This window comes from Poecilia reticulata, chromosome 10, assembly GCF_904066995.2.
Source record: "Poecilia reticulata chromosome 10, P_reticulata-male-v2, whole genome shotgun sequence".
Taxonomy (NCBI): Eukaryota; Metazoa; Chordata; class Actinopteri; order Cyprinodontiformes; family Poeciliidae; genus Poecilia; species Poecilia reticulata.
The window spans coordinates 4,847,606-4,859,241 of record NC_088839.1 but is presented as its reverse complement, the minus strand read 5'-3'; the positions used below and the strand labels follow the sequence as shown (position 1 = coordinate 4,859,241).

The following is an 11,636-nucleotide window of genomic DNA, read 5'->3' as shown; positions in this document are numbered from 1 at the left end:
CCAAGTTGCTTTGAGACCTTTTGGTTTGGTATTCTGACGTATTTTTGTTTTGGGTTTATGATTCTCCAGCTTTAGGCGATCAAAAGACGACCTGTTTTAAATTTGCAATAACAACCAGCACTAATCTCAGAGGGAATTCAGCCACAGAACCCTTTAGTGTTAGATCACATGTCCAATGCTCAGAGATGCATTGAATCGGGTCTGGATTGTGATTGAAGTCGTTCTGACCAAAAAAGTTCTTGTTGCCTCGTCAGCAGATTTTGCATTAAATAACCAAAAACCGTCATTTGCAAGCAGCAAGTCATAAAAGTCTCTGCAAATAAGCATCCAGGTTTGAAACTCCCATCCACCCAGTGAGCTGAACTCTCTTAACAGTATGTTACATATCATAGTTATGACCCACACTTCCCTTAATGTTCTCAAGGAAACAATCTGGAACAGCGAGATGATGTCTTCATTTTCCAAAAGACACACCCCCGCACACATTAAACACTGCATATATCATGCCACCCCTCTCTTTTATGATCATTGCTACCATTAGCGAGTATTCATGTATGGCGGCGGCACCACAGTATGAGACTGATGAGGAGGAAAAAGGTTCTGACTTCTGTGGTAGTTGATCAATTCAGCTGATATGGAGGAAAAGGAAATATGTCCCACATAAACCTCAGGAATGTTGGTGACTCTGAAAAATTGACCGGACCTTTTCAAGATATTTACTTCATCCAAATTTAATCATCTACATACAATTTTGCAATTCCTTTTTGCTTTTTTTATCCCTCTATTAAGATTGTTGGAAAAATGTAGTAAATGTTTCTTGGCTGAATGATTGCACTCTCACTGCCCAAGTAAAAAAAAGTATGCTTTAGCATACTAAATTTTAACATACTTTAGCATACTTTGATTGATGTACTTAAACTGTACTATTTTGGAACAACTTTTTTTGTGCTTAGTATACTTTAGTAGTATTTAAATAGTATTACATTACAACTTTTAGTATACTCAACGTACTTTTTTGGAACAACATAAAGTTGTACTTTTTTTATGTAGTATTCAAGAGAAATATTCCAAAAATATTCCATATTGAGTGTACTAATTCTATTATAGAATTATATTAAAAATATACTTTTAATATATTTTTAATATACTACTAATACATTAGTAATGTATTTAAATTACACTTAATTTTTATTTTTGATTTACTGCTATTGCTAATAAAGTACAATTTTAATTACTCATAAGTCGTACTTTATACATTACATCCATAACTACACTGCAGTACTTACATTGTTTTAGGCTACAATTACATGGAAAGATTAATTACACCACAAGTTGCCCAAGGTAATTTAAATATTTTGTTTTATTGCCAACATTTTAAAATTGTAAAATTTTACTCACAACTTTCTGAACTTTACATAAATTATCAGTTTGCAAATCAAAAGTGAACACACGAGCATGAAAATTTAAGTGTGACAATAAAACATGAAAGTGAGGATCAATGACAGAACATTCCTGTTCACTGCACCTTACAGGAACCTACAAAAAAGAACAATAGAGCAATTAAACAGAGAAAGCATTTGTATTTTAAAGAAGACAGAAAAATGGCAAATAAAAAAAAGACGTACAATTTTAAGACATGTTGTACTCGCTGTGTATACGACATCATCAGAACTGATGATGATTGGGATTGGATGCCTGGAGTGGGAAAACATTTCTGGGTGTCGTCTTTGCCCGTTTATGTTAGAAGTAGAAAAACATAGTCAGCAATGTCATAGAATCAGTTGATGTTGGCATTAACTATGAAGCTGTTTTAAGTGTGGACTTAAGGAGACAAACTACCTTAAAATCTTTCCATCCATGATCTGAACACACTGATCCTTGCAGGGTGGTGAGGGGGGTTGGTGTTGCCCATCTCTAGCAGCCATCAGATGAGAGGCAGGGTTCACCCTGGACAGGTCACCAGTCCATCACAGGGCCCTGAGAGCCAACAACAAATAAAATGTATGAAAGAGAAATGTTAGATTAACAAGAAGAGAAAAATTCTGTCCAGTTATCTTTAAATCAAATCATGTTTATTAAGCATTTGGTGTTGGTAACAAACCAATTTTTGTTGTTGAAAATGTAGCTAGCTCCTCATTAAAAAAACACAAACAAACTTACATCATGAAGACGATGTGGAGGTTCATCCTTAGAGCTGATTGGTGATCTGGTGGTGTCAGAGCTTCTTCTGAGACAGAAAAGTCTTTAGGTTTCCTAACACCTGATTTCTCTGGCTTCCTCTTCCATCTTCATTTGCTTAGTTAGACTGCAAACATATGTTGAAGATAAAATCATTGATGAACAAGTTAGAACAACAACAACCTCACAATATCAAAGTCTGTTTGTCTTATGGAGCTTAATTAAAACCAGGTTAGTTTATGATTACTATTAATAAGTCATAACAAACAACCTCCATGCAGTTATAACATGAAGCTGAATGATTGCTATACTAATAATCATACAAGTCACAATAAAAATGATAAAAATAATTATTTATGAAACCAACGTAAGTTATATATCTTTACTGCACTGTTTATAATTAAATGAAGATAATTAATAAGCAAACTTACCACCAGCTAGCAACACTTAGCAGCCTTCATCCTTCTGGACTCCTTTTGTGACAAACATTTCATTTCCATCGGTTGTTGTCCCATTGTGTTGTCGTCTAACTCGGACTAGGACGTCACCAGCTTGAATTTACCAAAATTAGTAACTATTGTCAAGGCCTTCTCTACTTTGAAGCCAATATTATGCGAGTAAAAAATGGCGAATTTGAATAGCGTCTGTTAAGTTCCCTGCGTTCAAGTTTCTTCTCTTTGTGGCGTTTTTTAAATAAATGAAATTGTGTAATACCGCCACCATCTGGTCTGGAATATGAACTGGAGCTAATGCCGTTGATTATAAGGTTTTACATCACACATCTGAAAATGGATTAGGTACTTTCTTAAAAATTACATCATGATTATCATTTTTTTTATTGTATGCAATTTTAATAAATAGTAAAATATTATTAAGGCACTTAAAAAATCATACTTTTTAGGTACTTAAAAAGTATGCCTACATATTACATTAAACACACTTTAAAGGTGCCTAAAAGACATACTTCTGCATATGTATCAATCAGTTTTATTTTGTAATCAGGTTGTTGCGTGATGCAGACTTCTGCCCAGGTCCCTCTTGAAAATGAGATCTGGATCTCAACGGGGTTCACCTGGTTAAATAAAGAAAATTAAAATAGGTACACTTTATTAGCCTAAAATTTACACTGAGATGTAATTTAAAACATACTGAAATTAATAATCTAAAGTAGTGTTAAGTGAATTAAAAAAAATCTATTTTGAGCATATGTTGTTAAATATACTCAAAATATATTTTAAATATAGCCTACTTGAGAAAGTGTATATTTACACTTGGGCAAATATATATTTTGTTCACTTAAAGTATACTTTTATTTAATATATTAAAAGTGCATTTTGGTACAATTATGTTTAAGTGTGTTTAAAGTTCTAATTTTGAAATTGGTACAACTATACTTTTAGTATACTTCAGATATACTTATAGGTAGCACACTTAATACTTAGTATACTTGAAGTGTACTTACACAAATTTAAGTATGTTTGAAATATAGTAAAGTATACTTTTTTTCACCTGGGTGTTAATCTTTTCTGTTCAAAAAACTTAAGATAACACTATTTTGTAAGACTGTGAATGTAAATAAAAGGCATGCTACAGCACGTAGTTTAGGAGGTCATGCCTCCCTGATTATTCAGTCAGGAGCTGGTGTCACTAGTGGAGCCGCAGTCAATCAGTTACCACGGCAACGGGTTTGTACGTAGTCTAGCCAACACGGAGTGAGGAAAAAGGAGTGGTTTTGAGTGTTTCAAGGGTTTTTCTGTCATTTCCTTTGCTTTAGCACACTCCATTAAATTAATAACACCTACATCTCCAGGTTCCATTTTGTTAACGTAATTCTACAGCGCCAGTGCAGCATCCCAAATGAAAGAAAGAAAAAACATAGGTTTAAAAATCATATTTTAAACAACCTAATCCAGGCTTTAAGGAACAGAAATTATGTTATCTCAGTTTAGTGTTGTTAATGTCGATATATAATGGTCATTTAATCTAGCACTACTAACCCCAAGCTTTTTTTTTATCCTGCTTCACAAATCAGGAGCAAAAACGCTCTAAGTGGAAGGTGACTTTAAGAATCATTGATCCCTGATTAATATTCTTTCCGGTCCTCATAGTGTCCTAGCTTTATATGCATTCCACTCAACTTTTCCTTTTTGTCATTGTCCTTTGTTTCGTCCAATGAAGCACAGATGCCATAAAAAATAATGCCTTAGAGAAAAGCTATAGAACCTCCGCTTTATGCTGTAGTTTGGTGAAAGTAAAAAGCCACTCCAGGGTATGAGGCTGCATCCTTGAACCAAAGAACATCACAGAGATGACAAACGATGTCTGGTAAATGGCCTATTGAGACAGTAACGCAAAGAATGGCCTTAGAAACCTACAAATAAAAACACAAAAGCACAATCACAGCGGCGCCTCACAAATGTTGGGGACTTGCCCAATGTACCAGGAAATAAAGCATGGCTTGACAAAGTGGAAAATATTGGTAAAAACCAAGAATACATAAACTTTGACTCTCTTTTTCTCTTTGCACACTTTCATATGAAGCTTTAGGGAGCTACACAAACACATGCACACCCTCACACATGCGCGCACACACACACACACTTGGTGTCACGGCTGAGAGAAAATTTAACAGGAGCACTTGTGAAGTTGCCTTCAGAGGACAATTACCAAAAGTTTGATCCGAGTTCAAATGAAGCAAAGGTTGAGCTAAAAGTCTGTAGAAATGAGGCTTTGACTAGAAGGTCAGTTCTTTGTGTTCACTTGTATGTCTCATGTAATACTAGATTATATTTCTTGGAAAGTTGGTGGGCATAAAACAAAAATACAAACTTATCTACTCTTACTTTTAGAAGGATTCACAATTAGTTGAACCCCTCTAGTTGGGAGGTTATAGTGAACTCAAGCCAATAAACAAAACACAAGTCAAGGTGATGGAGGATGACCAGGCGGCCCACAAAACTACCTCAAAGTTTTCATTTGTCGTTTCACACAAGATATCTGTTGAAACAAATGTGATCAGCTAGTGATCTACTGCAAACGAAATCAGCTAGTTAAAATACCGTATTCTCCACACTATAAGGCGCACCTTCAATGAATGGCCTATTTTAAAACTTATATAAGGCACACCGCATTATAAGGCATATAGAATAGACACTACATTTTGGGTTGCCAATTTGTTCCGCACTCTATTATTACACATCCACATTTGTAAAGAAGTGGTCCCCAGGTACTTTATATAGTAGGCTGTCCCAGTCGTTGTTTCACTCGCGGTGTTGGTGTTGCAAAATTGTGCCCAACTGCTTTCTGGGTAACACAGACCAACCGACACGCCTTCCCCGCAGTCTCTGTTTCTCTTCCCTCGCCCCCCTCCCCCCGCAGCTTTAAAAGTATTATCAAACTTTATTAACAAACCAGCGTTCTGACAACTATCCCAGCATGCACCGCGCACCTCTTCTTCTACAGGCGAAAATGAAGTCGGCGGCTGCTTACCGTAGTTGCTAGACTTGTTGTGGCTCAATATTGGTCCATATATAAGGCGCACCGGATTATAAGGCGCACTGTCGGCTTTTGAGGAAATTGAAGGTTTTTAGGTGCACCTTATAGTGCGGAAAATAAGGTAATTAGTAGATGCTAATTGTAGGATAATAAATAGATTTTTATAGTGACAATTATACATCATTAAGTCCTTAGAACAAGCCATCCTAAAATATTTGAGATTAACGGTAAGCATTGGTTTTGATCCCAATGCTTACCGTTAACAGCTTGAGTTGCAGCTCTACTTTTTTCTCTGCAGATATTTGCCCACATTTGATCGTGATGTTGAGAGTCACCTGGTACCTACCAGGTACTCCAACTTCTAGAGGCCTTTCTGCTAATAGTTTCCATTGCCAATTGTCAAATTTATTAGAAGATTCAACATTTACATTAAACTGGAACCCATAGCTATGCCACATACTCCAACCAATCAAATGGCTCCAATGGATGTTGTAGTATTTCTGAATCTCTGTCATACTTGTAAGCCAAATGGTAGTAAAATGTACCAAGGTGGATCCTGTTGTAAAAATCTTGGTAACTATTCCAAATCAGACAGTTCCTACTTCCCACTGAGTGCTTATTAGTTTTGTTATAAAACTGTTTTAAAGCACCACTTCACCCAATATCTTCACCTCAAGAGAGAAAAAAAATTATGATCTCATTGATTCCAGTAAAAAGAATATATGCTAAGATGAACTTTAGCTAATTTATTCAGATTATTGTCATTGGAGCACCTTCATCCATCAGCATGAGACTCTCCAGTCATTACCGGCCTTCCCGAGAACCTTGATAAATTGGTTTGCAAATAGTCATGTTTGCCACCATAAATCAGTGGATTTTTGAAACTGTACAGTCACAGAGACACATCCTCCTCAATGTGGTCTGGAAATTTTTCAAATTTCAGCAAACAGACAAGCCAATGTCCCTGTAAAGTATGACAAATGTTTTATCTGTCTGCCTCCATTTGTCTGTCAAAGCTGCTTATTTAGGAAAGATTTATGTGCAGCTCCTCCACTAAGATCAGCAAGTGAGCAAACAGCAGGACAATCAAGGGGGGTGGGGAATTCGGGATTAAGATGAAAACAAGAAAGTAATGTGGTTATATTCATAAGATGCAAAGCACGATGCGTGTATGTGAAATTGTGTGTCGATTTGGTCGTTCGAAACATGTTCCCCTGAGCTCTTGCTCAAATATAATAAAGAAAACTCTTTTCTTTCATCACACTTTCAGACAGACAGAATGAATGAACAAACAAAAAAAGAACAAGAAGAAGCTGCTCTTCCATGCCTATGGGAGTGCCTGACACCTGATAGATGCTGACAGCCTATGAACCGTCTTCCTGGGCAACATATACTGGTGCAAATGAAAGGAGAGAATAGTCAAATAAGCACAGGGTTGTGCGTCAAAGTGAAACTGCATCAAAAGCGAATTGAGAGATAGAAGCATATAAAAATCATATGAGAGGACAAGCAGAGGCGCCGAAGACAGCAGCTGGAATATAAGACGTAGCAACTCATGAGCTTCTGCAATAAACGAAAACACCACAGCATGCAGTGATGTGAAAAATGATTTACTTCCTTAGAGATTTCTTCTGTTTTTGTCACACTCAAACATGTTTTTATGAATACAAACAGAATCTTTAAAGTGATGTTTTAATTTACCAGAAGAAAACAGGTATCCAAAGCAACCTGGCCCTGTGTGAACATGTAATCGTGTTAAATCATGAATAACCGTGATTAAACAGATTTTTCTACTATTACTGCCAGACGTGTACAATAAAGAAAAACATGAAACGCAACCTGTCTGACATCAGGAGGTAAACTACAAAGATCCCAAAAGGCGACGCATCACTCCTGAGTCAAAAGAAGTTGAAAGACAGATGAGAAACAAAGTGGTTGAATTTTAATTTGAAGTGACTTGTAGTACTTTGGGCTGCCATCAGTGAGAGCTACTTTTACAGATAAAGACACACTGAAGCAGTAGGGAACCTCCTGAGGAGCTAAAAACCTTCCCAAATGAACGCAAGAGTTAATTCAGAACATCATGAGGTATAATGTTTGAAGCAGAGCAGACCTCACGTGCCTTATGCCTGGTTCACAAGGCAAGATTTTAAAATCACTGTCTGATTTTCAAAACCTGAGTGACCACACAAGACAATAAGAACATCTTAGGCATAACAGGTTTGGTCGCAGAGTGTGTGATACCAAGACACACAGGTGGAGCGACACACCACACACAAACTGATTTCACTCACCAACATTCAGACATCAGACAGGAAATTTCACAAAATCTCTCAAGACCAAACATGAGATTAGAGTAAACAAACATGGTCGACTGGGAAGAAGCAACAGCGATACAGATGTCCATTAGACGTTTTGGTGAGCCATGGCAGTAGTTCAGTCTTCTATGTTTTTTCAATTCCCCTCTGTATTTCTGTCACCTCGCTTTCTGACTGGCTATGTGATCATTTACAATAAAATTAGTCATTCCCATTCATGCATACCACTGACCCTTCTGCGCCATCAGTGGGCAAAGTGTCTTAGTCGAGAACACTACAAAGACAGATGGAGTAACCCACCGTCAGAAAAGGATAGATTGCCTTCTCTGGGAAGGGTACAAGGTCGTTCTTGTACCCTTCAGAGTATCTGAAGGTATGTTGTGGTCTGTCTGGTGAAGAGAGAACTCAGCCAAAAGACAAAGCTCCAATCAATCTACGTTCCTACCCTCATCTGGGTAGTAACCAAAAAAATTAGTTCATGGACACTAGTGGCCAAAATGAGTTTCCTCTGAAGGCTCTCCCATAGAGTTAGGGTGAGAAGCTTGGTCATCGAGTAGAGACTCTATACATCGAGAGGAGCCAGATGAGGTGACTCAGGCATCTGGTTAGGATGCGTCCAGGATGCCACACTGGTGAGGTGTACCAGACATGTCCCCCTGAGAGGAGACCCAGGGGAAGACCCAGGACACGCTGGAAGGACGATGTTTCTTGGCTGGACTGGGAAAACCTTGGAATTCCCCCAAAGTGACTCAGATCCTCATCAAGCAGAAGATAATGGATGGATGTTTCCTTTTTATCCAGCGTAACAGACTTCTGTCATCAGTGATTTCTGTAAACATAAGAAACAAAGCCTTTCAGCTGCTGTAAATCCATATCTTTGGCAAGTTTGTGGTACCACGCCACTATTTAGTCAACAAGGTTTTCATCATGTTGAACCTGACTTTTAAAAATATAAAGTCATGCGACCCAAAGATTGTCGTAGTTTAGCTTTGTGTAAACTTATTAAGAAGGCACACATTAATTTGCTTTGATGAGTTGTTAGCGTAAACTTTATTATCTCCTCCTAATCTGCAGAGTGTACAACTTTGGTGAGCTAACATCAAACAATTAAAAGCCGGCAGGAAAACAGAAAGCAAGAAACGTACAGAGGCACTGATACATTATACTCCCTGAGAATGTAATTTAACTGACAGCCTGTCAGACTAATTGAAGAACTGACTGTGATCAGTGTGCTACTAAAAGTGACCTGTCGTTTCTTGACTCATCCCAAATGTCTTCATCCATGGGCAATATGACTAACTGACTGAATAAATCATAGTTCCACAAACAGACAGGAATCAAAATAAGTGATGGTCCTTCCACGGATAGTAACACATTTCAAAAAAATGTTTGTAGACACATGTTCCTTCAGTGCTGCTGTTTTCGTATTGTTTTTGACCCAGGCCTCACTAAGCACTATTATAATTAATACGACTCCACCACGGAAGACTGATTCGACTCACAGGGATGACGGACATCGGCATATTTTATGAATGGTCAGCAGTTCAATGCAGTTACGTTTTGGCAAGGATTATATACAAAGTAATAACTTAAATCTTCAGAAGTCATCCATTCTCAAAGACCTTTTGCATTTCACTACAACCCAGCCAATACGAATTCCATTTTGGTTGGCGTGGACTTTTGGAAACAAAATGTCCTGCTTGAATAATAAAGCCTGTCAAGTGAAGTGATTGAGTTAAATTCTTTAAGCTTTCAGGGACAGTTCACAGCTTTTGAAGAGAGGTTTTGTTGATCAATATGAAATGGCAAACAACCTGAAAATCTAATACAGTGTGTACCTGACATTAAAGCTGTAAAATGTCTTAAATTAATTTAAAAACAAAACCAGGCTTGCTTAAATTTTGTTGTAGCAGGGCTTTTTAACCTTTCATATGTAGTTTTTTTTCCTCCTAAGACTTTTCTGTCAGGCAAAAGTTTGAGTTGCACTCAGACATCTTCAATTCATTCTGTGACTCGAGGCAGTTGAGGCTACTGGTATGTAGCTGCTAGCATACCTTTGCTAACTAGCTAGCACTATGGAGATTGACATTATCGGTATGTAGTTGCTAAGATACTTTAGCTATTTAGCTAACTCATTTGCTAGTTAGCTAGCTCTTGATGTTACCAGTATGTAGCTGCTAACATACCTTTGCTAATTAGCTAGCCAGCTAGCTAGCTAATATGTAGTGTAATACAGCAGGATCCTCCATCCATCCTGTATATTTAGAATAGAATTTTTTCAGTCTTAAGTTTCATTAAAAAAATATTACAAAGGTCTTTAAATATCTTTACTTGAAAAACAATTAATGTAAGCTATCTTCTGTATCAGTGTTGAATGTGTTTAAAATGTCAGTTAAACAATAGAGTTGCAAAAACTAATTAGGATTCGCCCACTTTTATTCTTAATCATATCAAGATTTCCTAACAGCAGGAAGGTTTGAAAAAAAGCCTCCATCTTTAATCCTTACTGGTTAACATAACATTCATGTATGTGAAGTTCAGAAACTTCTACAGCAAACAAAATACTATGCCAACCTTAAAAAGAAGGACATGCTAACAGTCAAAACTTCAGCTTTTTAAAAAATTCTTAAAGTCATTACTGCTATCCTGATGCACCTGAGATACTGAAAACAAGGATAGGAGGTGGGAATATGGAGGAGAAGGAACAAACAAGGACCTTGACTGATACTTGGATGGTTCAGTTTGGAAAAGGTGGAAAAGGTGGCGGCTTAGTGGAGCAAACAGAAACACACACGGTTGCTCTCATTCATCCTCAAGGTGTTTGTGGACATTATTCACCTGAATGAGCTCTCCATGCATGCCACAGTGATTGATGTGTGTGCTTGTGTGTGTGCGTGAACTGGTGTGTATTAGTCCATCAGAGCCTGATTGTCTGTGTGTGAAACTGCCCCTATTTAGAGCTAATCTTGGCCATAAATCTTAGCTCTTTCTCCTCTTTGCACTCAAATGCACATTTTCAAAGATTTTCATGGAAGTGCTTTTCCAGGTCTTTGGTCTACATCCTCCAGCAGCCATTCAACCTCAGCTTGACGACTCGGATACAAATAAATGTCAAAAATAAGAACGAAAACGAGGTAGATCAGAAATCTCCTATAACGGGTCGGTCGTACAAACAGTTTTCTAAAATCTTAACATAAGACATAGATGGCATTCAAAACCAAACATGTTCAGAATGTCTTGGTTTGTTTAAAGACATACGGTCCCATTTGTACTTCTAAATCGGATTATTTTTTGCCACAGTAAATTTTTTCACTTGGCAGTTAAGATTGTACATTTCTCTGTTGCCGACTTTGTCGTCGGTGGACGACAAAGCTGCTTCTCATGGGAGGTTAATATTTGATTCAAAACAACAATCTGATGGGAGGCTTGAAAAGTCTGCTGTTGTGTTCAAGTTATACAATAATTCAGCAGGAAAACTGGTTTCTGAATAAAAACTTTTGCTTATTTATCAATAGATAGTTTGCAACTGAAATGCAAATAATTGTCATTAATTAACTACAGATTCAGCAATTGATTGAATTACAAATTTTCATCAAGTCCTACCACTGATTTTATTGTCCCTTCTTGAGAATACAGATAAATATG

At 37.2% G+C, this 11,636-nt stretch overlaps 1 long non-coding RNA gene across 1 annotated transcript; it reads right to left on the bottom strand.

Moving 5' to 3' along the window:
- Nucleotides 1–1,365: 1,365 nt before the first annotated feature.
- On the bottom strand, nt 1,366–2,850 carry LOC145553048 (uncharacterized). Its single transcript, XR_014089229.1, has 4 exons — nt 2,610–2,850; nt 2,161–2,305; nt 1,626–1,977; nt 1,366–1,536 (listed from the first exon to the last, which is right to left on the bottom strand). It is a non-coding gene; the product is annotated as an uncharacterized LOC145553048 (long non-coding RNA).
- Nucleotides 2,851–11,636: the final 8,786 nt, after the last annotated feature.